This window comes from Toxorhynchites rutilus, chromosome 3 (genome assembly GCF_029784135.1).
Source record: "Toxorhynchites rutilus septentrionalis strain SRP chromosome 3, ASM2978413v1, whole genome shotgun sequence".
NCBI lineage: Eukaryota > Metazoa > Arthropoda > Insecta > Diptera > Culicidae > Toxorhynchites > Toxorhynchites rutilus.
Window position 1 is genome coordinate 134,068,352 of NC_073746.1, and position 27,962 is coordinate 134,096,313.

Genomic DNA, 27,962 nt, shown 5'->3' on the forward strand with positions numbered 1-27,962 from the left:
CTTTTTCATTTTTTTTATTGTGTAGAGAACACTAGTTTTTAAAGCTACCGGTAAAGTTTAGTACTATTTTTTTGTGCGGTCCCTATCCCCACACAAAAACAGATTTGCCTGTATTCAAAAATATTGTGTTACGGTGTTTGTGGTCGAACTCCTACGAAATGGCTCGACCGATTTTGATGAAATTATGCACAAAAACTTGGTAGGCATGAGAATAGGTCGTAAACTATATATGACACTGCTAGGGTACCGATTACTATATATTAAATACCGATTAGGGTGGCCCCATGCAAAAAAAAATCTGAATAGTTTTTTTTTCTTAGTTTTGGCTTCAAACCATACAAATTACCAAAATGAACTTCAATTCCCTATTTTTGAACGCGGTTTTAGTATTTCTGCATAAACAATATTCAAATAATTCAACCGTTATTCGTTTTTGAAAATGAACAAATTTATTTACGTTGTTAAATGACAGATGGCGCTGCGTCCGCTTCATCAAACTTTCATCCATACATGTGCAAGTAACCTCAATTCGTCTAAAGCCAGGCGCATCACCGGCGAGCTGGAAGCTTCGTTATTGAAATACAGTAAGTTACCTCTAATTCGACATACCGAGGGCCCACTCAGTATCGCATTAGAGGCGATTATGTCCTGTAATTGAACATTCGCGATGACAGTGGTACAATATCGACGTATGGTGGCGACTTTCAATCTGGAGTCATAATTTGGGTCTCAAACTCGATGTTTATAAAAATGTCCAATTAGAGGCGAATATGTCCAATTAGCTAGATGTCGAATTAGAGGTAAATTACAATACTTCAAATCACACTTGCTTGAACTACAAAATCACAATCACGCTATGGTCATCAGTCCTGATAAAACACTAGCTGGAGAGAAGAACACGTGTATAGATTTTATGCGCAAGCGTTAATTTGGGATTCATCGTTGAAACATTTTGACACACGACTGCGATTCCTACGAAACAATCACCAAAGCGACGTGAGGAAGAATACATTACCTGGCGAGACGCTATCATGAGCAAAGCCGACACAGTTTTTGCTATTGCTTGGCCAAAAACGCAATTCATTGACATTACATAAATGACAATAATGAAGTCCAGTCGTATTCGGTCTCACCTATTGCTGAATGTATTCGGTTGAATGGAAGAAGTGAGGATTACATACATTTTTTATTTGGTTAGTCCACAAAATACGCCCCAATGAAATCGATAGTGTAATTTCCTTAGAAATTCCAGATCTGTATACTGATCAACCACTCTGATGATGGTTTTACATTATGGATGAAGTTTTGGTAGAAATGCAAGGAAAGTTATAGAAAATAAAGTTTAGTTAAGGTCAGGGCTATTTCTTCTATGTGTTTCAACGACATCGAGTGATAATTTTCATTCAAATTTCAACAATTCAAAATTGCTTCCGGATCTTCCGATCTGTCAGAGAGTACCGTTTTGTCTCATATTCCGAACACTTCATTTTTAAATACAAATTTACTAAACTTTAATGTTATAATTAATTGAATAATGAAAACACACACATTCTTTGAGGTATAGACTTAATTTTGACATCATTTACAGGTATCAATACAGCCTATAATTTATAATATTAGACATTTGCAAAAAGGTGAAGTCAAAACCAATGCTAAAATGTTTGCGTTAGCAAATTCCGTAAAAAACAAGCATCGTTCATTTTTAAGTTTTTGTAGTTGTTTCAACTGTTTTGATAGCTGTTTTCATGTTGAGTGCTAGAGAATGTAAGAACCTAGAAATAACCGGGTGAAAAAAATTATAGGAGGTTGTGTCCAAGATACTACCGCATTGTTGACGTAGAACTACGCTGTTATTTTATATAAGTCGCTTATTTATACCTTCGGATATTATTCTATAATGTTGTGAAATTTTAGAAACAACTACTTAGTAGAATAATCTCTGAAATGATTTTTTCATTGTAGAATCAGTTGACGATAATTGATTGATGATTCATTCTTGCCTTCGCAAAACAATCGTATGTCGCAATTTATTTCATGTCAATGCATTGAAAATTTAGCTCGAAGGCTATTCCGGTGGCCTTTTTCGAAATTGACATAGACTCGGCTACAGTCGATTATATACATGTTGCACCAGCACCATTATTCCATATCTCATAACTACATCAATATATCTTTGGCACCACATGTAAACAACAACAATGACAACACTTGCAAGTATCAAATATCATGCTACATGTTATTTAGTATTGCTTCAAAGGAATCGCACCTCTTGATATCGTTCGTACAAACTAAGCGTAAACCAAGCGCCAAACAAGCATTCACCATAGCATGCATACAGAGCCATACATTGGTGGCTTGAAACTACTAGCAATATAAACATTTCTCATCATTTTGCGCTATTCTCAAAATAAACGCTTCTGTTAATATTACTGGCCTCGAAAAGAGTTGCATTACATTCTCATGCTCGAGAGAGGCGCAGCTGTCACCCTTAGTGGAGGAAGTTTTGCTACTGGCAAGCAACATTAATCACATACAAAATTCCAGAACATTTACTTTCTTGATGACTAAACAAGAGAAATAAACTCTTTTTGTTAATAACAACCTCGAAAACAGTAGCAATGCTTCATTATGATCAATATTAGCGCAAATGCAATCCTAGTTGAAGGCAGTTTTGCGACTGGCACGCGAACCCAAATAACTTATAACATTCCAGTAAGATATTCAAGATGCGTAGTATTCCCAAATAATTTTTTGGTGCACAACCTTAACGTCTGCTTCGCCATAACGTCAGTTTAATGCATTGATGCATTCTCAAAGGCACCAACGAAGCCCTTATGAAGACGGAAAATAAACAATGTTCACTGCTTGGAAAAAGACTGAATTATGCCACACAGCTTTTACTCTGCTGTAACACCCATCGATGCGAATTCGCTGATGAGTTTATCAAGAGCGACCGCCTTCACCACCAGCGGGGGGAGCTTGATTTTGGTTGCTGCTTGGGTAACGGCGTTTACATTTTCGACCGACGCGCCGAAATCGCCTACTTCGCTGTTGTTCTGTGCGGTGTCACATTTACAATAGCTCGGTTCAGTGCGAGCGCTTTTCACTGCACCAACACCGCGTGCATCATTAGATGACGCTTACCTCGAAATTTTATTGCCCCTGGCAATGCGTTCGTTTTTTGCAGGGCTCGAGCCTGCCTTCCTCTTCTTCTTGCTCATCGCACACTACGCGAAGCGTCCAATTTATGACGCGGAAAGAAGAACACACGATACGAATAACGCGAAAAACGAACTGGAAAAACCACACGACGATATCGAAGTTGGATTACCACTGGTGGGGTCCAATCTTAGATCGAAGCGCAGCGAAAGCAAAGTGAACTGGATTGCTCAACAGTCCGATGCCGAATGAAAGTTTGCCTCAGCGTGATCCACTGTTTATACTCTAGGCAAGTATTCCCCTTCATTCTTCTTTTTTTCCTTTGTTCACGGAGACTTTAAATCCTACGATTTCCCCTCCGTTGGTCATCGATAAGTTGCTCGATATTGATATCTCTATTCAGGAAAGCACTCAAATGGACAAAACAAATGTATGGGAAAATAGAAACACTTAAAGTTTTCATGAATTTTAACCATTTACTAACCAGGGTATTCTATTGTATGGCATATTAAACAAATCTTACGGAATTTCCGATTCATTTAGTATGTAAATCGCCAAAATCCGTTCGCGGCAAAAATAGTTATTAACGTTAACTTTATTTCATAAAAACGTGACCTGTTTTCGGATTTGACACCCTTAATGAAAGACGTCAAAAATGATATTTTATGCAGAAATCTTCATTAAAATTAATATTGAAGTAGTGTTCGGAATGTGAATCAAATTTCTACGCATGATTCAAATTCCGAACACTCCATTTTCAAACGTAAATTTACTGAACTTTAACTTTAATTAACTTTAAATAATTCAATAATCAAAACCCAGAAATTCTTTGGGTTATAGCCTTCATTTTAACATCATTTACAGGTATCGGCACAGCCTATAATTTATAATATTGAGTATTTGCAAAAAAGTGACAGTCAAAACCAATGATTAAATTTTCACGTTGGCAAATTAATCGTTAGCATAGCATCGTTAATTTTTCTGTTTTAGTAGATTTTTCAACTATTTCGGTTGTTGTTTTTATGGTCAGTGTTAGAATTTGTACGAATCTATATATATATATATATATATATATATATATATATATATATATATATATATATATATATATATATATATATATATATATATATATATATATATATATATATATATATCAACTAACTATCAAGCTAATGGAGCCAAATTTGGCTCCGGGAAGGTTTCAGGGGTCACGAAGCGTTTCTATGGTGATTAGACACTCCTCCCCTCTCTTTGAGGGAGGGGGGCTGCCATACAAATGAAGCACAATTCAAGAATTAATCAAGCAAACGGAACCAAATTTGGCATGTGGAGGTTTTAAGGGGCAAGAAACATTTTTAAGTTGGTTCAACACTCCTCCCACCTTTCTAAGGGGGAGCTGCCATAGAAATGAAACACAAATTTCTGCATAACTCGAGAACTAATCAAGCAAATGGAACCATATTAGTCATATGGAGGTTTTAGGGTACAATAAATGTTTCTATGGTGATTAAGCACTTCACCCCCCTCTCTAAAGGGGGAGCTGCCATACAAATGAAACACCAATTACAAGGGGCACCCAAACACAAACTTCTGCATAACTCGAGAACTAATCAAGCACAATTTGGAGAACTCAAGCTAATCAAGCAAACGAAACCAAATTTGGCATGTGGAGGTTTAGGATGCAATCAATGTTTCTATGGTGGTTCGACACTCCTCCCCCTCTCTTAGGGTGGGCTCTCATACAAATGAAAAACAAATTTCTGCATAACTCGAAAACTAATCAAGCAAATGGAGCCAAATTTTGCATGTGAAGATTTTAAGGGGTACGAAACGTTTATATAGACACTCCACCCTCTCTTATTCTATCATATTTTCTGTATCAAACATTTATTCCATGAAACGGAGAAACATGTTATTTGCAAGTGGTTGAAAAATCTTGATCGAGAATTGTGTCTGAAAATAATCTGATATTATAATGATGAGTTTTAGTAGAAGTACTGATATTTTGACGTAGGATTACGTCTTTCGGGAACATATTGGGGTACAAATTGAAAATCGAAAATCGAGGACATCGTGAAAATTGTCCAATTTCAAACGCTTATTACTCAGTCATTTCATGATGGATTGATGTAATTTTTGCGTCAATCGATTTCGGCACTCCATAACAATTTTTTATATTGAAGAAAATAATATATGTCATGAAACTAACTATCGAACAATTGAGAAATCTCAACCACTATCCTAACGGAAATACCCACTACTGATTGGTCGAAATTGACGACACATGAAGCGGGTCCCTAACAGAGGCATCAAAACCAAGCTGCCTGGGGGAAATCGACATTGCAAATACATGAAAGTAGGGGGAGCCTTTGTTCCCACCGAAAAGTGTTCCCTAGCGGAGACATCAAAACCAAGGTGCCCGTTGGAAATTGGCATTGCAAATATATGCAAGTCGAGGGCATTTTTATATGGCAAGTAAGGTGAGTGATACGATTAATTCTAGCAAATAAAATTCAAATTTGGAACTTTAATGTTGGTTGCTCCGTGAAATTTTATATTAATGACCGATCCTGTATTGTGAAAAATTTAGCACAAGTGTAAGTGTAAATTTGTATATGGTAGCAGTTGTGTTCAAAATAACTTGCTATGTGAAACGATTTATTTAAATTTTCATAAATGAAAACCAAGGTGTGTTCCCGCTCGAGAACGGGTCGTTTGGTTTAAGCTGTCTGTCTTGTTGTGTTCATTACCACCGAAGGAAAGTTTATACGGCAAGAAAAATTGGAAAAGTGAAGAAATATTAGAAAAAGTGATTTGCCGTATGCTCTACATATAGTATTAGGTGTTGTTAGTCCAATTAAAATTCGCATTGGGTTGAATAAACACTCAGAAAGTAAAAAATTTAATAGAGAATTGCCTTTTCCATGCCAAATATGTTTTCCCTATATTGAAGTAACATGTTTTTACTGATGAATTGATAATTGTGTTCGGTATTGGTAATTATCTTATATTACAATTGGTGAGTTTTTTTTCTTTATTTCATCCATGCATAACATAGGAGTCATGTCGTCTAGAATCAAAGAGAGCGGTTTTCATCATATCTCGTTCCACTTCGATATCTTTTATCTGATACGCACCATCCAACGACTGTTTACCATCCTTCTGTCATCATCACTCGGTAAACACTGGTAGAGTGAACAAACAATACCCAACAACCAAACGAAATGGCCCTTTTCAGGGCTACCAAATCATTATCAAAGAGTTTAACGATGTAATTCTTCAAACATATCCAAAATCAACAGATAGCCTAACGGAATCCTACGTCAACTATGCGGTCGTGTCTCGGACATAACCCTCCTCTTATTTTTTTAGTAAATGGTAAATTCAACGGGGTCGATTAGAAGATCAATCAATGAACAGTTCTGCGATTGGACTCATGAACTTGCGCTTAGTAAGAAAACGTGAATGTTTGATGGTATTGATAACAAAACACAAATTTTGGGCGGGACGAAGTTTGACGGGTCAGCTAGTAATGAATAAAAAGTGATGTTCACAAGTGGCAATTAGTCGATCCATACTTTTGAATCAACTTGGCCGGTTATATGCGTTTCAACCATTAACGCGGGCCGTTGAAAAGCAAGGTGTAAGTGAAAAAAACAAAATAAATATGAATAGTAAATATTTTCCTCGTAGCTTTATCAACTAAAATTGATGGAAGCGTAGCAACTTGTAACTAACGTTACTATAACAGCATCGCAACAGTTGTTTGTTCATCGTAGTACTCTGGTATATTAGAAGTAGTCAAATAAAATTTTCATTCCAAATTGTTCTCTCAACTCGACCAGACGTCTTTTATTTCCACTTAATACGCTCAACAGGTTATGGGCCTGCGTTTTATGAGGAATTGAAAAGATGGAGAGGACCGGAATCGTCAAGTTAACCAACGAGAACTACGATTCTTGGAAGCTAGACGATGAATTCCTACTCGTTCGGGAAGGCTTGTGGAAGTATGTAGTTCCTGGGACGAAACCGGAGCTGGCTGCTGATCAGTCGAATGCTGTTGTGGTTGCTTCATGGGAAGATGGTGATCAACGAGCTTGTGCGACGATTGGGTTACTCCTCAGCCGGATCCAACACGGTAACATCCGGAATACAACAACTGCCAAAGCCGTGTGGGAAAATCTCAAGAAGCAATATGAGAAGAAATCGTTAACTTCAAAAGTGCATCTCTTGAAACGAATCTGTGATCTGAAGTATCACGAAGGCGACGACATCGAAGAGGATCTACAGAAATTCGAAGATTTGTTTGAGAAGCTTTCGAACGCCGGTACGAAACTGGACAGTGATCTTCAAGTGATCCTGGTTTTCCGAAGCTTACCCAGTTCCTTTGACGCGCTGACAACGACTCTGGAGAACCGATCTGAAGAAGAACTTACGCTGGAAATCGTGAAGAATAAGATCATCAACGAAGTTCTGAAGCGAAATGAATCTTCATCAGCGGATCCAACTGTGTTGAAAGCGGACGGGAAAACCAAGAGCGTGGTGTGTCATCATTGCCAGAAGGTTGGCCACAAGAAAAGGAATTGTAAGCTATGGCTGAAGGATCAGGATCAGAACGATCGAAACCAGAAGAACGGTAATACCGTGGATGATCGAAAACCTGTCCCCAAACAACCGAAGGCCAGAACTGCAAAATCGGAGGAAGAAAAGTTTGCATTCAGTGTCTGGGATGATGCTGCCGTGAATTGGATCGTTGACTCTGGTGCAAGTCTGCATATGAGCAGGAATGAGAAGTATTTTGTGAGCTTGGAAGAACCGAAGGACGATACACCACGTTTCGTAACGGTTGCGGATGGCAAAAAGGCTGCTGTGAAGGGGATAGGAAGCTGCAAAATAAAGTGCTACGGATTAAACGGTGAAGAGAAGGAAATCCTGCTAAGCGATGTTCTCTTTGTTCCGGAGCTCGATATGAACTTGGTATCCGTCGGAAGGTTGGTGCAGAAGGGCGCTAACGTCACGTTCGATGAGAAGGGTTGTACGATTGCGAGCGGACAACGAATTGCTGCTGTGGCACCTCGAATGAACGGTTTGTATCACCTATGTCTAGTAGAGAGGACGAACGTTGTCATCGAACAGAACCATGCGACGGACTGCATACACGAGTGGCACCGTAAACTAGGACACCGTGATGTTCAGGCCATCCTTGAGCTGGAACGTCGGCAGTTGGCTGAAGGCATTAAAATGAAGAATTGCGGGTTGACGATTACCTGTGAAACCTGTCTGCAAGGAAAAATGGCTCGTACACCGTTTCCAAAGAAGGCGAAGAAGAAGTCCAAGGTGATTCTCGATTTAGTGCACAGCGATCTTTGTGGGCCGATGAACACGGTAACACCTGGAGGACGACGATATTTCATTATCTTTATCGATGACTTCAGCCGCTATTCGACGGTGTACCTGTTGCGGGAGAAGTCAGAAACAATCGATGCGCTGAAGGATTTCGTACAGCAGATGAAAATTCAGTTCGGCAGGCCGCCAAAGGTAATACGGTCGGATCAAGGTGGCGAATACCGAAGCAAGGAACTCATGGCATTCCTAAAGAATGAAGGGATTTTGCAGCAGTTCACAGTAGCATACACGCCTCAGCAGAACGGCACTGCCGAAAGGAAAAATCGTTCGCTGGTGGAAATGGCGAGGTGTATGATTCTGGACAGCGGAATGGATTACCGATACTGGGGTGAAGCCATTAACACTGCCAATTACTTGCAGAATATTCTGCCGACGAAGTCAGTACAGAAGACGCCATATGAAATTTGGAAAGATATCAAGCCGGACATGAAGAAACTAAGGGTGTTCGGGTCTCCTACATTTGTCTATGTACCACAGCAGAAACGGAAGAAGCTCGAACCCAAGTCAGTCAAGATGACTTTCGTTGGATATTCGGATCAGCATAAGGCGTGGCGGTTCATTGACACGACAACGAATAAGGTAGTATTCAGTCGTGATGCAACTTTTCTGAGTACAAGTTTTGCTGATGGACAGAAGTGTATAAAAACAGAAGAAAAAGAAGATGACGTCGTAGTTTTTCCGCTAACACCGAACCCGTCCAACACATGGGAAGCAGAACGACCACCACAACCAGAAGACGATGATGAGGATGAACTTCCCAGTGACGACAGTATGTACGAGGATGCTGATGATCAAGATCTCGACGATAGTGAAGAAGAAGATCAGGCCCCGGACGTAATAAATGGTATCCAGGAACAGGAGGAGCAACTTGATTTGTAGCCCAGGGCTTCAGGCAACGCTCTGGACTAGACTATGATGAGGTGTTTGCGCCTGTAGCGAAGCAGGCAACATTCAGGGTACTTTTGACCATTGCGGCTAGGTGTAATCTACTAGTAAAACATGTGGACGTGAAGAGTGCATACCTGAACGGGAACCTCAATGAAACTATCTATATGAAGCCACCACCAGGAGTGCAGAAAGAAGATGGTCAAGTTTGCCTGCTGCGTAAAAGTTTATATGGCTTGAAGCAATCCGCAAGAATGTGGAATCAGAAGCTGAATGAAGTCCTGTTGCGAAATGGTTTCAAACAAGCTGTGGCAGATCCTTGTCTATACGTTCGGAAGCGGAACAACCAAATGACCTATCTCTTGGTATATGTAGACGACATGCTGCTGGTAACTCCAAACGAAGAGATTTACAACGATGTCATCCGGAGATTGGGTTCAGAGTTCGTGCTAACGGAGCTAGGTGACGTGAAACACTTCCTTGGAATTCAAGTGATCCAGACGGAGCATGGCTACAACTTGTGCCAGAAGTCGTACATCGAGAAGCTTGCTGTTCGTTTTGGACTGGCGGATGCGAAAGGATCAAAAATACCAATGGACCCCGGATATATACAGCAAAAGGAGGAGTCGGAGAGGCTTCCCACTAATGACAAATATCAAAGCCTCATTGGTGGTTTACTGTATTTGGCTGTGAATACCAGACCGGATATAGCGATAAGTGCGTCAATCCTTGGAAGCAGCGTCAGCCAACCGGTTGAGCAAGACTGGACTGAAGCTAAAAGAGTGTTGAGGTACTTAAAGGCTACAAGCAACCATCAACTTAGGTTGGGAAATGGTACTCAAACTCTTGAAGCCTACGCAGATGCTGACTGGGCTGGCAACGTCAAGGATCGGAAATCGAACTCCGGATATCTCTTCCGGCTAGGCGGCGGTACGATCGCATGGTGTGCAAGGAAACAGACATGTGTCGCACTGTCCTCAACAGAAGCGGAATATATTTCTCTTGCCGAATGCTGTCAAGAACTGATCTGGTTTAGGAAGCTCTTGCAAGACTTCGGAGATGCTGTGAAGACCCCAATTCAGATCTATGATGATAATCAAAGCTGCATCAAGATGTTGACCAGCAACGGAGAAAAACGATCAAAACATATTGACACGAAGTTTCATTTTGTAAAGAATTTGGCTGAACGGAATGAAATCAGAGTCACCTACTGTCCAACGGAAACTAAGCTGGCGGACATCCTTACGAAGCCCTTGAACAGAGTGAAACTGGAGGATCTACGTGAGAAACTAGGCGTTACATCAGTTAGTGATGAGGAGGAGTGATGGAAGCGTAGCAACTTGTAACTAACGTTACTATAACAGCATCGCAACAGTTGTTTGTTCATTGTAGTACTCTGGTATATTAGAAGTAGTCAAATAAAATTTTCATTCCAATTTGTTCTCTCAACTCGACCAGACGTCTTTCATTTCCACTTAATACGCTCAACAAAAATCCATCTAGCCAACATCCAGTAGATACCTAATGTATTGTTAGAATTTATGAATAACATGAAAACTGTTTTTGGGACGAATTGAGTTGCCTTCAACAAGCTCGGATTCAATATAACGAAAGACCAAAAACAAAAAATGTCATGGAGCGCGTTGAGAAGCTCCAATCTTCCGGTTATGGCAGTCAGTTCGTGCATTTAGTAGATCTGTACTTGAAAAAAATGATCATGGCAAATGAAAACTTCCGGCAATAGTTACGATTTATGTTTTATCTTACCCTACATTTCAACTTGCCCTGGTGTACCTTAACGATTTTAAGTTTCACATTTCATCAAAATCACAACCGGAATGGATAGTAAGTTAACTACGGAATGCTTTAGATAAAACAAAAGCACATCAAGCACACGAATCCTAATCTCTATAGATTCAGTATTTTTATGTCTCGAGCATCGCCGCCACCTACAATAGAAATAGAAAGCATCCGAACCAATGAACAATAAATGCACGGAGAGTTTTGCAAAGTCAGCATTCAGTTCAGCAACAGACCATCGCTGGGATTTGAGTGGTTGCTGTTATCGTAAAGCAAGAAGAGGAGAAAAGTGCTATTTATCTTCACAGCATCCAGTCAAGTTGAACCGTACGTACGTAAAACGTACAGAGTGGAGCGGTGTCTCACAGAATTCTTCAAGCTAACAAAAAGTCATTTCCACCAGAAAACACATTTTTAATGCCCACAACACAAATTGAAATTTATGCATCAACTCTTTGCAGTACCAATCAGGTGCATTAGCCTCGCATATGTCGGAGATCTCGTATGCCGAGTAGCATTCCATCAGGCATTACTTTATGGAAGCACGGACAAATGGATTCCATGGGCCGAAGTTTGTTGGGTATGATTGATGAATGGAGTCCTTCTAGTAGGATATAAATCATTAGAAAGCATTCGCTTTTTCCTTCAAGCTCAAAACATGTTTCCAAGCGCATCGTAAACGATGGTAGACGATTCTCGACGGTGAAATATTGCTAGAGACTGGCTTAAATGTCGAACGCTGGAGGAACATCATTAGGCCACGGAGAAACGAGGGAGCGATTGCTTGTTGATCGGTTAAAAAAGGTTAAATTATGTCATTTTCATTTTGGGAAAACATATTCCGATCATCTAGCCGTGATGGGACGTTGTTTGATGATGCATTTTTGATGCAGCACTCGTTGCCGGTCTCGTCGATCCGAACTGCCATACACATTTATTGTACGATTGATGATAATGCAGTATATAAACATTCAGGATTATTTTGTAGACTTTTTAATTAGAAGCGTGAAACAGTACTAACTTGAGCTCGGGTAGGGTGCGATTCGTGTTTGACTGGAAACGGCAATTAAATATGAGTAAAACAATTGACTCTTGAAATTGTATATGTAATCGATATGTTTCCAATGTGCAAAAAATAAAAGAGGATTATTTTGTAGACTTTTTAATTAGAAGCGTGAAACAGTACTAACTTGAGCTCGGGTAGGGTGCGATTCGTGTTTGACTGTCACAATGTTGACAAATGTTGATGTAACTAAATTCAAGTGAGATAATGGTGCCCAATGAGCGCTTTTCACAATTAAACAGCACAACAGTTAAAAAAAATACTTGTCAAAAGACTGTGTAGATAACCATTTCCTTGAAAAACCATCCAAAATGGGATAAATTCGTTGCAGATCTAGATTTATTCAACATATATTCTAGTTATTTTTAGACACTTATCTGCGAAGGCAAAAAAATACAGAAATGCACAGATACTCTTCCTGAATCAGCACGATGCATTCTTTCATCGGGTCGGCGCCACAGCTTCGATACCAGATCTAAAGCAGGGGGCTGCCGAGCAGCCATCTTTTGTAGACAGCGTAGACAATCATAAACATAGGAATCATAATCTAAAATTAAAAATAAAGAGCTCCGTGCGATTCTGCGGCAGTGATTTTAATTGCAAATCGCTGAATAAATCTTCCGGAGGGCATCCAAACGGAATCATTGAGTAACGTTCGCATTAGAAAAAATGGACAAAAATTTCTTATTTTTCATGGGTTTACCTTCACACGCAATGACGAAACTACCGATGCAGCATCAATCATAGCAACCCATGAGTCAGCAGAAAAAAATTGATAGCTCTATCAGTCGAACTCTAACCGTGATGGCGAAAACAGTGAAGCTACCCCTAAGTGTGCGCGATCAAAGAACGGTATCCCGCCGCGTCGAATACGGACATCGTGCGGCACTTTGTGGACGCCGGATACGCCCGTTCCAGCATCTACAACATCTTGGCACTATTGAACAACATTCAGAGCATCGAAAGAAAGCCCGGTTCCGGACGGATTTATAGTACGAAGTGCCTGCCAGAAGTTGCGTCGTTCATCAAGAAAACCCGTAAGGGCGAAGACGCGGTGTTCTAGCCGGATCTGGCGTCGGCCCACTACTCGAAGCAAGCGTTAGAGGAGATGGTGCGGCTGAATATCGATGTGGTACCCAAGTCGGCGAACTCGCCCAACGTCCCTCAGCTGCGTCCCATCGAGAATTTCTGAGCAAACCTGAAGCGTCAGATCTACTCCAACAATTTTTTCGTGAAATAGATAAATAAAACGAACAAAAAACTCAAAAACATACCTACACATCTGTTTTCATCAGTTACATAAGTTTAAAGGAGCCGAACTCCTTACTGTAATGTGATTTATGTTATTTTAATTCAAATGAAAATCACATCAACCATGCGTATTTCAGCGGTATAGACAATTGCAAAATAAAAACATTTGTTTGTGACGTTGATGCCAATAATTGTGAATCAAGGTAACACAGTCATAAATATATACATCTAAATATGATCCAAATTCTAAAATAGCTTGTTGTATTTTTTATGAAGTTAACCTGCAAAAGGGCTGTTTCAAATATGACTCAAGTTTTAGGAAAAATGCTAATAAAATATGCTATTGACAAATTTTCAAGATTATATTGAAAAAAAGACGGATAGGTAATGTCGGGGACATAACCGGAGAAACGTAGATGTAGTCCCACGTGTGGACTGTCAATTTGACAAGCTTATCGAATATCCGAGTAGTTTGTTTTGTAGCCCTTAGCAAAATTAAATCTCCAGCGCTCCCGAAAATATAATTTCCAAAGAAATAATTCACAAATTATACTAGTCAGCATCTTTCGCAGAACGGCAACAAAAAAATCGAAATCGATTGTTTTGGTAGCATCTTTAGCAATCGCAGTGGAATAAATTTTCACCTTCAGCTCGCAACCAAAGAACACAGCTCTCACTGCTGGAAAATTACTCCTTCCGATCCGGCTTGTGCTGTACCTTGATGACAGTTTCGATCTGGAAAACAATGAACGTTTCGCGAAAATTAACACCAAAAGCACTTTTATAATCACACAAGCTCTTCCTGGCAAACATATTCCTTCAGAATGCATCGAGCTGTGGTTGTATTGAAATATATTTTTAGTGAAATCATTCCAGGAAACTTAACGGTTCTCCTCCGTATGCCAGGAAATTAGAAACTTGCTTGATACTGCTATTGTTACCTCTGTGGACGCTATTGGAACTGAATTAAACTATTGTCATGCCGATATGATCAGAGATCAAGAATCAGGCTGTTTCAAGGAAGTTTCCACCACTGCGTGCCCTAGAGATGATATTGTGAACTAAATCGTTGTCTCTCCATGATGACCAGGAATCCAGGAATGGTGAAGACACCATTCTAGAATGTATCTCAGAGGATCTATTAATTTCCCCCTCATTTGAGGGCTTTTGGACTACTGTGCAACGTAGGAGAAATTGCTATTTTTATCCATTCTATATTTCTGTAGCTTAAGATTTATTAGACTTAGGTTTATGTTTATATCTATGTAGATCTGATCTATTTAGACTTGTGTTCAAAAAATTATTGATAAATGTTGACTCCTTGTCTTCTTCTGCATAATTGGATAAATAGGAAAAAACAGGAAGTGGGTCATATCTGTGGTATAACCGCAAGGTTGACGTAGGATTATCATTGATTTAGTGATCATTTGTTTGAAGTTTAATCTGAATCCATTCTGAATGAATGAATATATGAATATTTGGGGGACTTCGAAAACAAGAGTTACGTTGAAGGCACAAGGTGTTATGCATCCAATATTGAATACGAAAATATTCTACTGATGGAGAAGAATAATCTTCAGAAGTTTTCCTGTTGATTGCACTTGATTGAAAAATCACAAAACGAAATGCATTTGATCGCAGTATTGTATGTATGAATAGAAAATATTAAAATAAGATCTTCGCTTGAATGTAATTTTCAATTCCAAGGGGAAATGGCAGATTATTTTTCAGCAACGATGACATCTTTTCAGATTCTTCTCGATGCACGATAACCACCAAACGAAAAGAGTTACGCGTGTGTATGTGTGTGTGACGGCTGTTCCGATGCCTTAAGTGGAACCAGTTTTCGATACTGTTACTTTGTTGGTCGCCTTTTCAGTGGCATCACTCTCCTCCCGATGGGTTCCCTTCTGGCCTAAGGTGCACAAACAGGCTCTTGGTGACACCGTACATCAGGGCTTTCATGATGAACAAAGTTAGCTTCACCGCAACAGCGACAACATGCTCCAATCGCTGTTAAACTATAATTGAGTGGATTACCGAGCGGCGCTCGCTTATATACCGATTGGTGATTTCAATAGCCTGTTTTGAAAGCAATTTTAAGACTATTGAAACAAGTTTTTGGATCAAAAAGTAACAAGTATATAACGCATAGACATTTTATCTTTTGAATGAAGTGTTCATCATACCATTTCGTTCAGTTGTTTAGGAGCTATTAACGCTCAAAATCTCGTTCTCCGGCGTAACGCTTTTGTTTTCGAAACTTTGATTTTAAACCCCGGTATAGAAATGAAAGATGTAGTCCTACGTCAAAAGGTGACAATGACTTTAATTGTATTTTGTGCACATTTTTGAACATCGATATAAAATAAAATCAAATAGTGTCGAGTTCCTCGTGTCCATATCATAATGTTGTTCCGGATTTTACCGCATCCTACCCGTTTAAAGGATGCAAGTTAGTATAAGGAATTTTTCTAGGACCTCGATTTGATATAAAAAAAGTATATCAAATATACCCCAAATATACCCGGTATAGAAATGAAAGATGTAGTCCTACGTCAAAAGGTGACAATGACTTTAATTGTATTTTGTGCACATTTTTAACATCGATATAAAATAAAATCAAATAGTGTCGAGTTCCTCGTGTCCATATCAGAATGTTGTTCCGGATTTTACCGCATCTTACCCGTTTAAAGGATGCAAGTTAGTATAAGGAATTTTTTTAGGACCTCGATTTGATATAACAAAAGAGTAAAAAATACAATTTTCTGAACAATGAAAAACTCAATTCAAATGTAATTTCTACAAACTATTACAGTCCTACGTCAAGTTCCCGTCTGTGCCCTAGACCCAGACCCATCTACTTTTTGTTGAAAATGAGTTATTTTTCATGAAAAATCGCTGTTTGGAAGCTCATAAAAAATCGAAAAAAATGAGATATAAAAAACGGCTATGTAACGCTTTAGATAAGTCGTTTTTACATGCTTTTAGGCCAAATCGGTCGAGTAGATCCTGAGATGTCGATACCACCATCTGAAAAACATTGTTACGAGAAAAAACGTTTTTAAAAATCGTACAACAACACTACACTCCGTCCAACTTCTGTAAGACCAGGTGATGATCTGGCTGCTTCGTGCCATTGTGAACAAACAATGTTTCAACTTATATTCTAGTGTATTGGTATTGGTGACTACCATACACCGCATGATTTTCATAAGTATTTGCAAGCGCTGAGCGTAAACAAAAGGTTTTCTGTTTTTGTCAAGTTTTTATAAGATCAGTTACATTTTTCCGTTGTTTTAGTTGTTTTGATCAATAAATCTGGAAAATGCAAAAGGGAAAAGTGCTCACGGAGAGAAAAGAAAGACAAATCGATGCATTTCACCAATAAAATGTTGGTATCAGAAAAATTTCTCGTCGGTTTAGATGATCCCATCAAGTATTGCTCAATTATTTGACGAATCCTCAAGGATACGATAAGAAGGAGAGAGCTCCACGTAAATCGAAGCTCTCTGACCGGAATAAGCGAGAAATAGCTAGAATACCTCAAAATCGCTTATGCAAATGAAGCAATATGTCAATTCAAATGTTATTCGGGTGACAATTCGTCAAGTTTTGGTAAAAAATCATCACATAAAGAGGGTTTATAAGGTTAAAGCGCCTCATCTTACACCATCTCACATCGGAAGACGTCTGAGTTTTGCCAAAGCTCACATGAACCGACAGTGGGACATGGTATGTTATGACAAAGAATGTTTCCAACAGAATACATTTTGCTATATACCATACCGAAAAGTTCTTCAATGTGTAGGTTATTTTCACCGACGAAAACAAGTTTAATTAGGATGGTTCTGATGGTTTCAACGGGTACTGGTATCATTACGTATCATTACGGAAGAAGGAACAGTATTTTGCAACCAGGACTTTTGGTGGATGCTCGTGCATGATTTGGGCGGAATTCTGTGCAACCGGGAAGCTCAAGATAATTTTCACATCATTCAAGGATTATATATGTGTTCTGGAATTCTCTCTCTTACCGTTTTTGCGTGGATTTCGTCACAAAAAATTCACATATCATATCACATTAATATCAGCAAGGAAACTAAGCTATGGATTAAGGACCAACAGAAACATAATTTTTTGGACTGGCAGGCTCGTCTTATAGAAACTGGACAGCTGAGATTATCATATTTAAGCACAATAAATAAACAAACAACTCTTTTGACGTTAAATATGCTCTATTCTAAGCATTCAACAATGTATGAATGTATGTTGTTGAAATTCTAACTCTTTGTGTTGCAACGAAATAGAATCATGGTCTTATAGAAGTTGGACAGAGTATTTATACCTTGAGGTGACCTCATACTTTTGGCTGTAACTTTCCAACAAAATCAAATATGGAAAAATACTTTTAGGACAACATTTTTGAGAGCATAAGCTTCTCAAAAATGCAAAATTTGAAGAAAAAAAAAGGTTTTTTCGACCTTCCAGACCGGCGACATATGAATAATGAATGTGGAATCTCCAAATCAAGTTGATTGAACTGATGAAAGGTGTCAGTGTGAGCATTAATTGTTCATGACGAACTCAATCATTAAAAAATATAGCACGTGACAGTGAAACGATATTCAGAGAGAGGTACACTATTTTGTCTGTTCGCCCTCATTCAATCGTTGGTTGATATGTCTCATGAAAACTGCTTCAAACTTCTATATTCACGCTGAACACTGTCGTCACGGAACGCAAATGAGTTGTTCGGTCGACTCACCCGAAAATATCTGGGATGCTGGACTACCTATCATCCCAGTATCGTCGTACGAACGAACGTCTCCAAAATTATTTACCGGATGAATGTAAATCACAAGGATAATACTAATCCCGTGTAAGACTCTTCATCAGTATTGAATTTTCATTACAACCATGTGCTGCCGATGAGTCGTCTATGACTCGGTGCTTGATGAAAGCATAATCGCAATAAGCTTCTTCCTCGGGTATGTATGTGTGGGAGCGATTTTCCCCATCCGCCCATAATCCCCACCCTGGCGAATTACAGCGAAAGCGGCTTAGCATGGAGAAGTTGGGGGCCTCAATTAATGCTGATGATTGTGTGTATCCACAGAAGTTAGATCATATGTGAGTAAGCCCATCGCCTGGCAATCATCGGAGTCAACTTAAGTTACTTTTAATCCAAATCTGAATCGTCAAGGATTCTATCCGTTTGACACGATAAATGGCAATTGCCGGCTATGTGTAAAGGAAAAGCCCAGAAATGTGTTACATTTCTTTCGATCATTTTCATGATCGTTCACGATGAAAAGTTGTCACGTGGAAGCAAAGTTCTGCTGAATAGAGAAATATATTTGCCTATTATAGAGAAACTTCGATTCCGATATGAGAAAAGTTTTAATTGCGACTCATTTTGGACACCGCAATTTGGGGTCGATTCGGGTGATACAAGTGATGTTACCGCGCGTAGCACAAGTAATATTTGTGCTTCGAATGATTACACACGAAGCAATGATGTGAAGATTTGCGTTTCTATTTTCATTTTGGTGTAATGTATAATGATTTCCCATGACTAAATCATTTGCGGGCCACATTAGCTCGAAGAACAACCATACTTTACGGAGCGACAACTTATTACAGATCTAGTCAAATTTATGAGTACCTTTCCGGCACTATGCTCCGTTACGTGTTCGGCTCGGAGGGACATTCTGTCATAAAACATTTCTCCATTGTCCGGCAAGTCTTCTTAGCGAATAGCCGCAACAACAAGAGCCTGACAGGCGGAAAAAGTGGTAGCATTCGTTCTAGATGACCCTTCACACAGAAAATAATACCGCAAGGAGACGTCCCATTAAATGGGAGATAAATTTCCGTCATTCATCCGACTGACCGCTGGACCTTCTCGGTTTCCAGGCCAGCAACTTCCAGTCGAGAGCGAAACCCGGCTCATTTGGTGTCCTCGCATTCAACCGTCGAGAGCTGTTTATTGCTGTTTTATGGCTGCCACTGTCGCAATTAATGCGAAACAAACTTACATTCATCCCGGACTAGTTGGGGCCTAGCTAGGAGCAAAAGCCGGCAAAGTTTTTCCCATCCACTACTACTGGCATGGTGTGTTTGTGTGCCAATTTCCTCTCACGCTAGGGCAGCACCTGGGGGAATGTTTATAGCCTGAAAACATCCGTAATTTCGCTATCGACAAATTGAATGGCCCTTATCTTGTTCTAACCAGTTCAGCAGACCGTAATACACGGGAAACGAGTTTGAGCTGATCAAATCGGGACGGTATTTAATCACGGATATGTGTAGAAGCTTAGTAAATCAGAAAACGAATACTTTTTAGTTGGCAGTCTTGAACGTTGAATAACTCTAACACGTTCATCGCGTGAAAAATCACGTCTCAGTTTTGAAATCCTTGCGAAACACGTTATAAAGCTTAACGCGCTGATGGTGGCGGATTATCGATTTACTACTCAGTTCTATTTATAGAGATGGTACCGTCAGGATGTTACTATAACTGGAGTTCGCACTTTTTCCTCTACAGCACCTTTCGGTAACAGCATTAATTCTTCCTTCAAAAATATTTGGATAAATGTAGTTGTATTCAACGATTCGAATAAAATGATGAAACTGATAGAATTATTTATTTACTAGCTGACCCGGTAAACTTCATCCCACCCAAAATTTGTTTTTTGTTATCAATACCTTCAAACATTCACGTTTGCTTACTAAGCGCAAGTTCATGAGTCCAATCGTAGAACTGTTCATTGACTGATCTTCTAATCTACCCCGTTGAATTTACCTTTTACTATAAAATTACCAGAACTCATCATTATAATATTAGATTATTTTCAGACACAATTCTCGTTCAAGATTTTTCAACCACTTGCAAATAACATGTTTCTCCGTTACATGGAATAAATGTTTGATACAAAAAACTAACAGAATAAAGACAGACCCCTCCCCTCTTCTTCCCTTAGAGAGGGGGGAGGAGTGCCAAATTTGCAAATTTGCTTGATTAGTTTTCAAGTTATGCTGAAATTTGCTGGGCAGTTGTATGACAGCCCACCCCAAGAGAGGGGGGAGGAGTGTCGAATTACCTTAGAAATGTTTCTTTCCATAAAACCAAATACCATACACCAAATTTAGTTCCGTTTGTTTGATTAGTTCTTGAATTATGCGGAAATGTATGCTTCATTTGTGTGGCAGCCCCCCTCCCCCTTAGAGCCCTCTGGACAGTCAAACAGCCATAGAATCATTTATTGCACCTTAAAACCTCCATATGCCAAATTTGGTTTCGTTTGCTTGATTAGTTCTCGAGTAATGCAGAAATTTGTGTTTCATTTGTATGGCAGCCTCCCTAAGAGAGGGGGGAGGGGTGTCGAACTATCAAGAAAACCATCCCCGACCCAAAAACCCCTACATACCAGTTTTCATATCGATCGGTTCAGTAGTTTTCGAGTCCATAAGAATCAGACAGACAGACAGACAGACAGATAGACAGACAGAAATCCATTCTAATGGATATAGATTTTGTATCATGTAACTTGAGACTTTAGTCTCTTCAAAATGCTACTAAATTTCGTATGAAAATGGATATTATTGTAGAAGGTACCAAATTAGAATTTTTGGCCATTTTCATGCACTCACGTGAATTACCATGGGATCTATGGTGAAAATGGACTTTTTAGTTTTCTGAAAATGACTCTATATTTCTGGATTTTGAAACAACGAGAACTTTAGAACATAGTTCCGACACAAATGCTCATTATGCAGGCTAGAACATTTGCGGTTGATTTTTACATTCCTAAATCATTCAAGTTTATTGACACATGGTGTTTCAAATTCAAAAAACAGGTTCGGTTTACGAAAAGTGAAAGTTTGTGAAGAAAGACTTTTAGCAGATGCAAATGCATTGTAAGATTTTCAATTAAGCTTTTTTCTCTAGAGTTGAGGAAAAACAGTTGACAATGCATAAAATTCACAATTGTGCTGAGTCAGGTCTGTTCTTTAAGATGTTGCCTAGGGAAACCCTTGATCACGCAGGTAAATAATCACTAATCATTTGTCGGGCTTTCCAGCAAGCTTATCATTACAACATATCAGGCACTAACACGATATCTCTGTTGATTGTAAGTAAAACAAATGAATCACGATGATTTAAATTTTTTTTTATCGTGGATCGCGTAGCACCTCGATGGATCGTAAACTGTTCAGCGAATAATTTTACGAATGGTTGACTCCAAAGGCTTCGCTCTTGATGGATAGTGCCCATCATTGCTGCGATAAACTGGTTACAGATTATGGATTGTTGTAGACTGTTTTCCTTTCTCCAAATGTGACGTTCATCACACAACCCATGGATCATGCCATTATACAAAACATAAAACTTTTATACAGACGAAAACTCGCATTACACACTTTGACTGTGGGTAACTGTACAAGAATATAGTTTAACATTTTAAAATATTTTCCCATGTTGCTGCTCCAAGGAAAGTTAATCTGCTGAATCCCGTCTTTTGGTTAGATGAATCCTGTCAGACAGTGGATTAAAGCTGTGTAAAGCGCGCTACACATACAACGACCCGTCACCGTGAAGTCAACGTAAAGGAATGAAATGTCAAATATTCTCCTATGGAAATCGTGTGGTAGCATTCACATACACAATAACCCTCAACTTTAACGTCGGCAAAATGAGTCCAAGAGAATAGTTGACAGGACGGTGACGGTGACGCTGTATGTGTAGCGCACTTATAGCGACCCTGGAAATTAATTGGGATGATCTATGACGACCATTGCGAGAAAGAAAATGAAGTACTACTAGCATGATAGAGATTCTCATGATCCCTCCGGAGAATTCAAAGAAGAAAGAATCTGCAACGGAAGATTATAAGATCAAGAAATCGTCGGTATTGTTTAGGCGAATTGAATAGACGATCATGATGGAAACGGAGATGGAAGATGATAATGATGATAAGAAATGAGAATAAAACTTGTCTGAATTATTTATTTTTGATTCGAACGAAAGTTTGTATTCCGTTTGAGTTGGAGGAATTATTTTTTGGGGTTTTTTTCACCCAAGTATAACTTTTGAAAAGGGCGTATCGATTTTAGTAAGAGAAATCTTTGATAATTTATATCTCAAAAACTATGTGTCGAATCGAAATAGTGTCTTAGAAAGAGTTATAGCGTATTGATGTAAAAACGTGAAAAACTATAGACTGAGAAAAAAATAGTACTCTTTTTTTATTTACAAAAAAAAAATAATTTGTAATATCCAACTATAATTTTTTAATTTTCAATTAATTTATTCATATAAAATAGACCCTACATCAGGTACATATTTAAATACTACATATTTAAAAAATGAGTCCAAGATGGTACAACTATTTTTGACGAACTTCATGGAACATCGAATTTTTGTATGTTTTATATATATATTTTAAATTTAAAAAAAAATTCCTATAAAGTAGAAGTCATGCAGAAAATTTAAAAAATTAGTCTAAGATGGTAAAACTATTTTTGACAAACTTTGTGGAACATCAATTTTTTATGAATTTTCGAAACTTCGAATTTTTTATATGTTAACAATCATTTTTAGGCACAAATTATGAATTCTGATGTGATTTAAAACAAAAATGCTGTTTATTGATCTCCTTCTAAATGCAGTCATTCTCGAAATATTGAAAAAATATATATTTCTAATTTATTGTACTTTTTATAGTAAATAGGCTCTTTTAATGTGTTTGTCGTATTATACCGCCATGTTCAGGATATTTATGAATTTGCTTATAATTTTCAACAACTTTTCCAAATACATCATTATGGTAAAACTTAATGTTTAGGAGTTACATTGAAAAACATTATCGCTACGTTTTGTATTAACCCACATGCCTTCAAATGTTTTTAAACGTAACTCCTAAACATAAATTTTTACCATAACGATGTATTCAGAAAAGTTGTTGAAAATTATAAGCAAGTTCATAAAACTTCTTGATCATGACGGTATAACACGACAATCATATAAAAGATTTATAGGCTTTATAAACTATACTATAAAAAGACAATAAATTAGAAATATTTTTTTCAAATATCTCGAGAATGGCTGCATTCAGAAGGAGATTGATAAAGAGCTTTTTTTTATTTTATAAAAATTTGAAGTTTCGAAAATTCATAAAAATTCGATGCTCCACAAATTTCGTCAAAATTAGTTTTACCATTTATAAGATTTTCTACATGACTTCTATTTTATATGAAAAAAAATGTATTTTAGACATTTCAAGTTAAAGTCTGTTTCTGTAAATTAAAAAAAATCTATTTTTTTTCTCAGTGTATATTTTTTTCATGTTGGGACATCAATACTCTATAACTCTTTCTAAGATACTATTTCGGTAGGACTCATAGTTTTTGAGATACAAATTATCATATATATCATTATATATAATTATATATTATTATGTATTATTATATATCATATATAAATTAATTCTCTTACTAAAATCGATACACCCTTTTCAAAAGTTACATTTGAGTCAAAAAATTCCCAAATACTGTGGAAAACTCATACTTCCTCCAACCAAAACGGAATACAAACTTTAATTCGAATCAAAAATACTCATGTTTTGTCATTTGTCGATTTCATTTGGAACCCTATACAATATTTGCCATAGTTGTGGTGATAATGTTTGACGGCACGTTTTACATCATTAGTCTGCCAGGCCCTTTAATTTCAGTTATGCAAAAAAAAACATAAATTTTAGGAAAATTAAAAAATTGCAGACGGTCAATAAACGGAATGATGTTTTTGTTTGAAAAATTGTGAAATAATTTCACCCACATCAAAAAACACACATTTATTTATAAATTAAACTAGTTCTCAAATTTCTAAAAAAAAGTAGAAGGGTCTGAGCCTAGAGGCACAGACGGAAGCTTGATGTAGGGCTTTGGGGAGGTTTTTTTTTAAATTTTAACTGGAACCTAAAAAATACAGGTAGCCTCATAACTATTCATGTCCTGGTATTGATATCGTTAGATTAGACAGGACACTTTCTAATTTGCATGGATTTTTATTTACTGGGTAAAAAAATGTGCGTTTTCTATAATGTCGCAAATTGTATTCTATTTGTAAAAATTTTATTCGGGCAATTTGTCACATTTTCAGTTGGAGCTCACGATCCATCAAAGATCATATATTACGATAGTCCAATCAGACAAAAAATTCCGTAACGACATTTCCCTGTTTATACAAAAATTCCAGTAATGTTTATCACAACACGTACAAGCAGTAGGCCAAATGGTGGATTGAAAGTAACGAAAAAACATTTTTTGAATTTCTTTTTCACTAGAAGAACGTTTGTTTATCCATGTCATGAATTATCTCAGCGTCCTCCACTTTTTTTTTCCTGATAAACACAAATGCATGAATCAAATTTAATTGCAATGATGAAACCAATCCTAATTTAAAATTTTTCAGACATTAATAAAATAAGTTGATTTTTTGCGTTAAATGCATTTTGCTTCTGAATGACAAAATCGTTATCTTTTAAGTTTTCTCCAAGCATTTTCGTTATTTTCACCTGTTCCGCAATCTATCTTCCACGTGTATTCAGTTCAGTTCACTTCATTTGTTCCCAAACAGTTTGTAAGGAATCATTCCGTAAACAAAGAATGACTGTTTCCTCAATCTTTCTGGCGAACAAGTTCTTCCGTACCGTTCGTGAAAGATTTGCCCATCCTTGTCATGGACGCTAAAGTCTGAATTGTATGCAAACATGCTGTCTGTTGCTCTTTCCTCACAGCGCATGGAGCGAGTGAAAACTTTAAAAATACATACCCATTTTTTTACTAAATTCACTTGTTTTACTATCGTCACTGTTTGTGTTATAATAAAAAAAAAATCTGAATAGATTTCCTATCTGATGGTATATAATATAAAATGTATATCAATAACGATTTTGCGTAATACGCATTTTAAATCCCTTCATTTTTTGTTAATTTTTTCGTAGAGTGACCCCCCCTATATAGAAATCAATAAGACGAAGTCCTACGTCAAAAATATCAACATTTCAAAATATGAAGAAAAACACACATATCTTGCCTAGGGACACATTTATTTATAAATTAGAATAGTACTGGATCTAAAAATAAAAAAAATCATTTTTTTTGTGCTTAATTTTTTTAAGATTATAGATTTTTTCAAAATTTTTCCACAAGTAAAAAAAAATCTAAATCTATGGAGGCACTTTTTACATCCTTACCAACTCGAGCCCGTTTTAAAAACGTGAAAATAATTGTTAAGAAAATAAAATGGTACTTACGTAATAACGACACCGCAGCGTTATTAGTATTATAAATTTATTTTTTCGTAATGAAATTTATTCTGAGTTCAATGTAATGGGGGCAAAGTTCATATCCAACGAGGATAATAAATTGTAGCGAGATCCAAGCAGCGAAGGTGATGCAATCCGAAATCCTTTAGTTGAATCCGACCGACCTTTAGCGAGTGTCGGTCGGCATAAGTTTGCTTGGTGGATTGCGTTTGCCCGGTTAATATTTGCTTTGGAATATATAATTCATATATCAAAGCAAATATAAATCGGATAAAGGTATGCCGTTCAACACCCGGTCGAATCTAACTAAAGGCTCGTCTCCTATGTTTCAAACTAACAGGGCAATCGGTGGAACACAAGTTTGGTAGCGAGAGGCCGTAGTTTCTGACGACGGGTCGGCGGCCGACTCCGACTACGTTACATCGGCGGCTTGGGGCTTCATCGGTTTCTTATCATCGTTAGATGGGGAGTTCGTTCTCATCATATTGACCTCAGAATAAGTTTCATTGCGAAAAAAATAAATGTACAGGGTTTTCCATTTCGGGCTTCCGAAAGTATACAGCCCTGCGCTGACAACCGTTTGATATAGCTGTCAACCAAAGCATCATATCGTTAGTTGAATGTCTGCCATTTTACAATATGGATCGTTTTAGCATCGCACAACGTGTTAATTTTGTTAAATTAAACTATAAAAATGATGAAAAACCGGCAAATGTTTTTCGAGCATTACGGACGGATTTTGGTCGTCATGGACGGCTTACAGAGCACACAATCGCTAATGTAGTGCGTAAATTCGAACAAACTGGATCCGTAGCGGATGTTGTGAAACCTGTGTATCATCGTATTGTGCGTTCGGCCGAAAATATTGCTGCTGTTGCTGCCAGTGTGGAGGATGACCCGAATGTTTCGATTCCACGGCGTGCTCAGCAATTGGGCTTGTCAAACACATAATTGTGGCGAAGTTTGCATTTGGACTTGCACCTACATCCATATAAAGTCCAACTGGTACAAAAATTAGAGCGTGGTGACCATGGAATGCGTCGGGCATACCTCGATTGGGTGAACGAACAACAGCAGCAAAATGCTGAATTTTCGCATCAAATTTTCTTCAGCGATGAGGCACATTTCGAGCTCGGTGGCTATGTGAACACCCAAAATTTCCGTATATGGGGCTCAGAAAATCCACACGTGATTGTTAAGAGGTCATCGCATCCGCCAAAAGTCACTGTTTGGTGCGCATTATGGTCTGGTGGAGTCATCGGGCCGTATTTCTTTGAAAATGAGGACGGCGATTGAGGACGGAGGAAATGAGGACGGAACCGATTTTTTTTGCCACAAATTGAAGATATGGATACGGATGACATGTGGTTTCAGCAGGACGGCGCCACGTGCCACACATCACGACCGAACATGGCCATATTGCGAACGAAATTTGAGGGACGCATAATTTCGCGTTTTGGTGATGCCAATTGGCCGTCCAGATCATGCGATTTGAACCCGCTAGACTTTTTTTTTGTGGGGTTATGCGAAAGACCGTGTCTATGCCAACTCTCCGCAAACTCTTGAACATTTGAAAGACAACATTCGTGAAGTTATGAGCGAGATACCGCCCCATATGTGCCGAAAAGTCATCGAAAATTACCTGTTCCGGATCAAGGTGTGCGAGGAAGCCCTAGGTGGACATTTGAATGATGTTGTATTTCACACATAATGGCATAAACCAAACATTAATTTGAAATAAAATTTTCATCGAAATTCGAATTCTAAGTGTGTTTTATTTCAATTTACTTTCGGAATTTAAAGTTGGAAAACCCTGTATAAGTAAAATTTCGGCGGTGTTAATACGTAAGTACCAAAAAATTAATACTGTATTTTTCTTTTCTTCCTAGACATGAGCTGTTCTTTCGCGTTTATGTTTTTCGTTCCAAATGTTAAAACTGAATTAACAAACGTAAAAATCTGAAGGAGGGACCCTACTCTGGATGGTTGAAATATAACGGATTTTCTTAATTTTTTTTCCGATGTTGGAAAATGTATTCCTTTTTTGACATTTGACATGG

At 38.0% G+C, this 27,962-nt stretch overlaps 1 protein-coding gene across 2 annotated transcripts in view; it reads right to left on the reverse strand.

The window, feature by feature from the left end:
• LOC129775166 (uncharacterized) overlaps positions 1-27,962 on the reverse strand; it is a 366,981-nt gene that overhangs the window by 199,883 nt on the left and 139,136 nt on the right. The gene's annotated exons all lie outside the window — the stretch shown is intronic.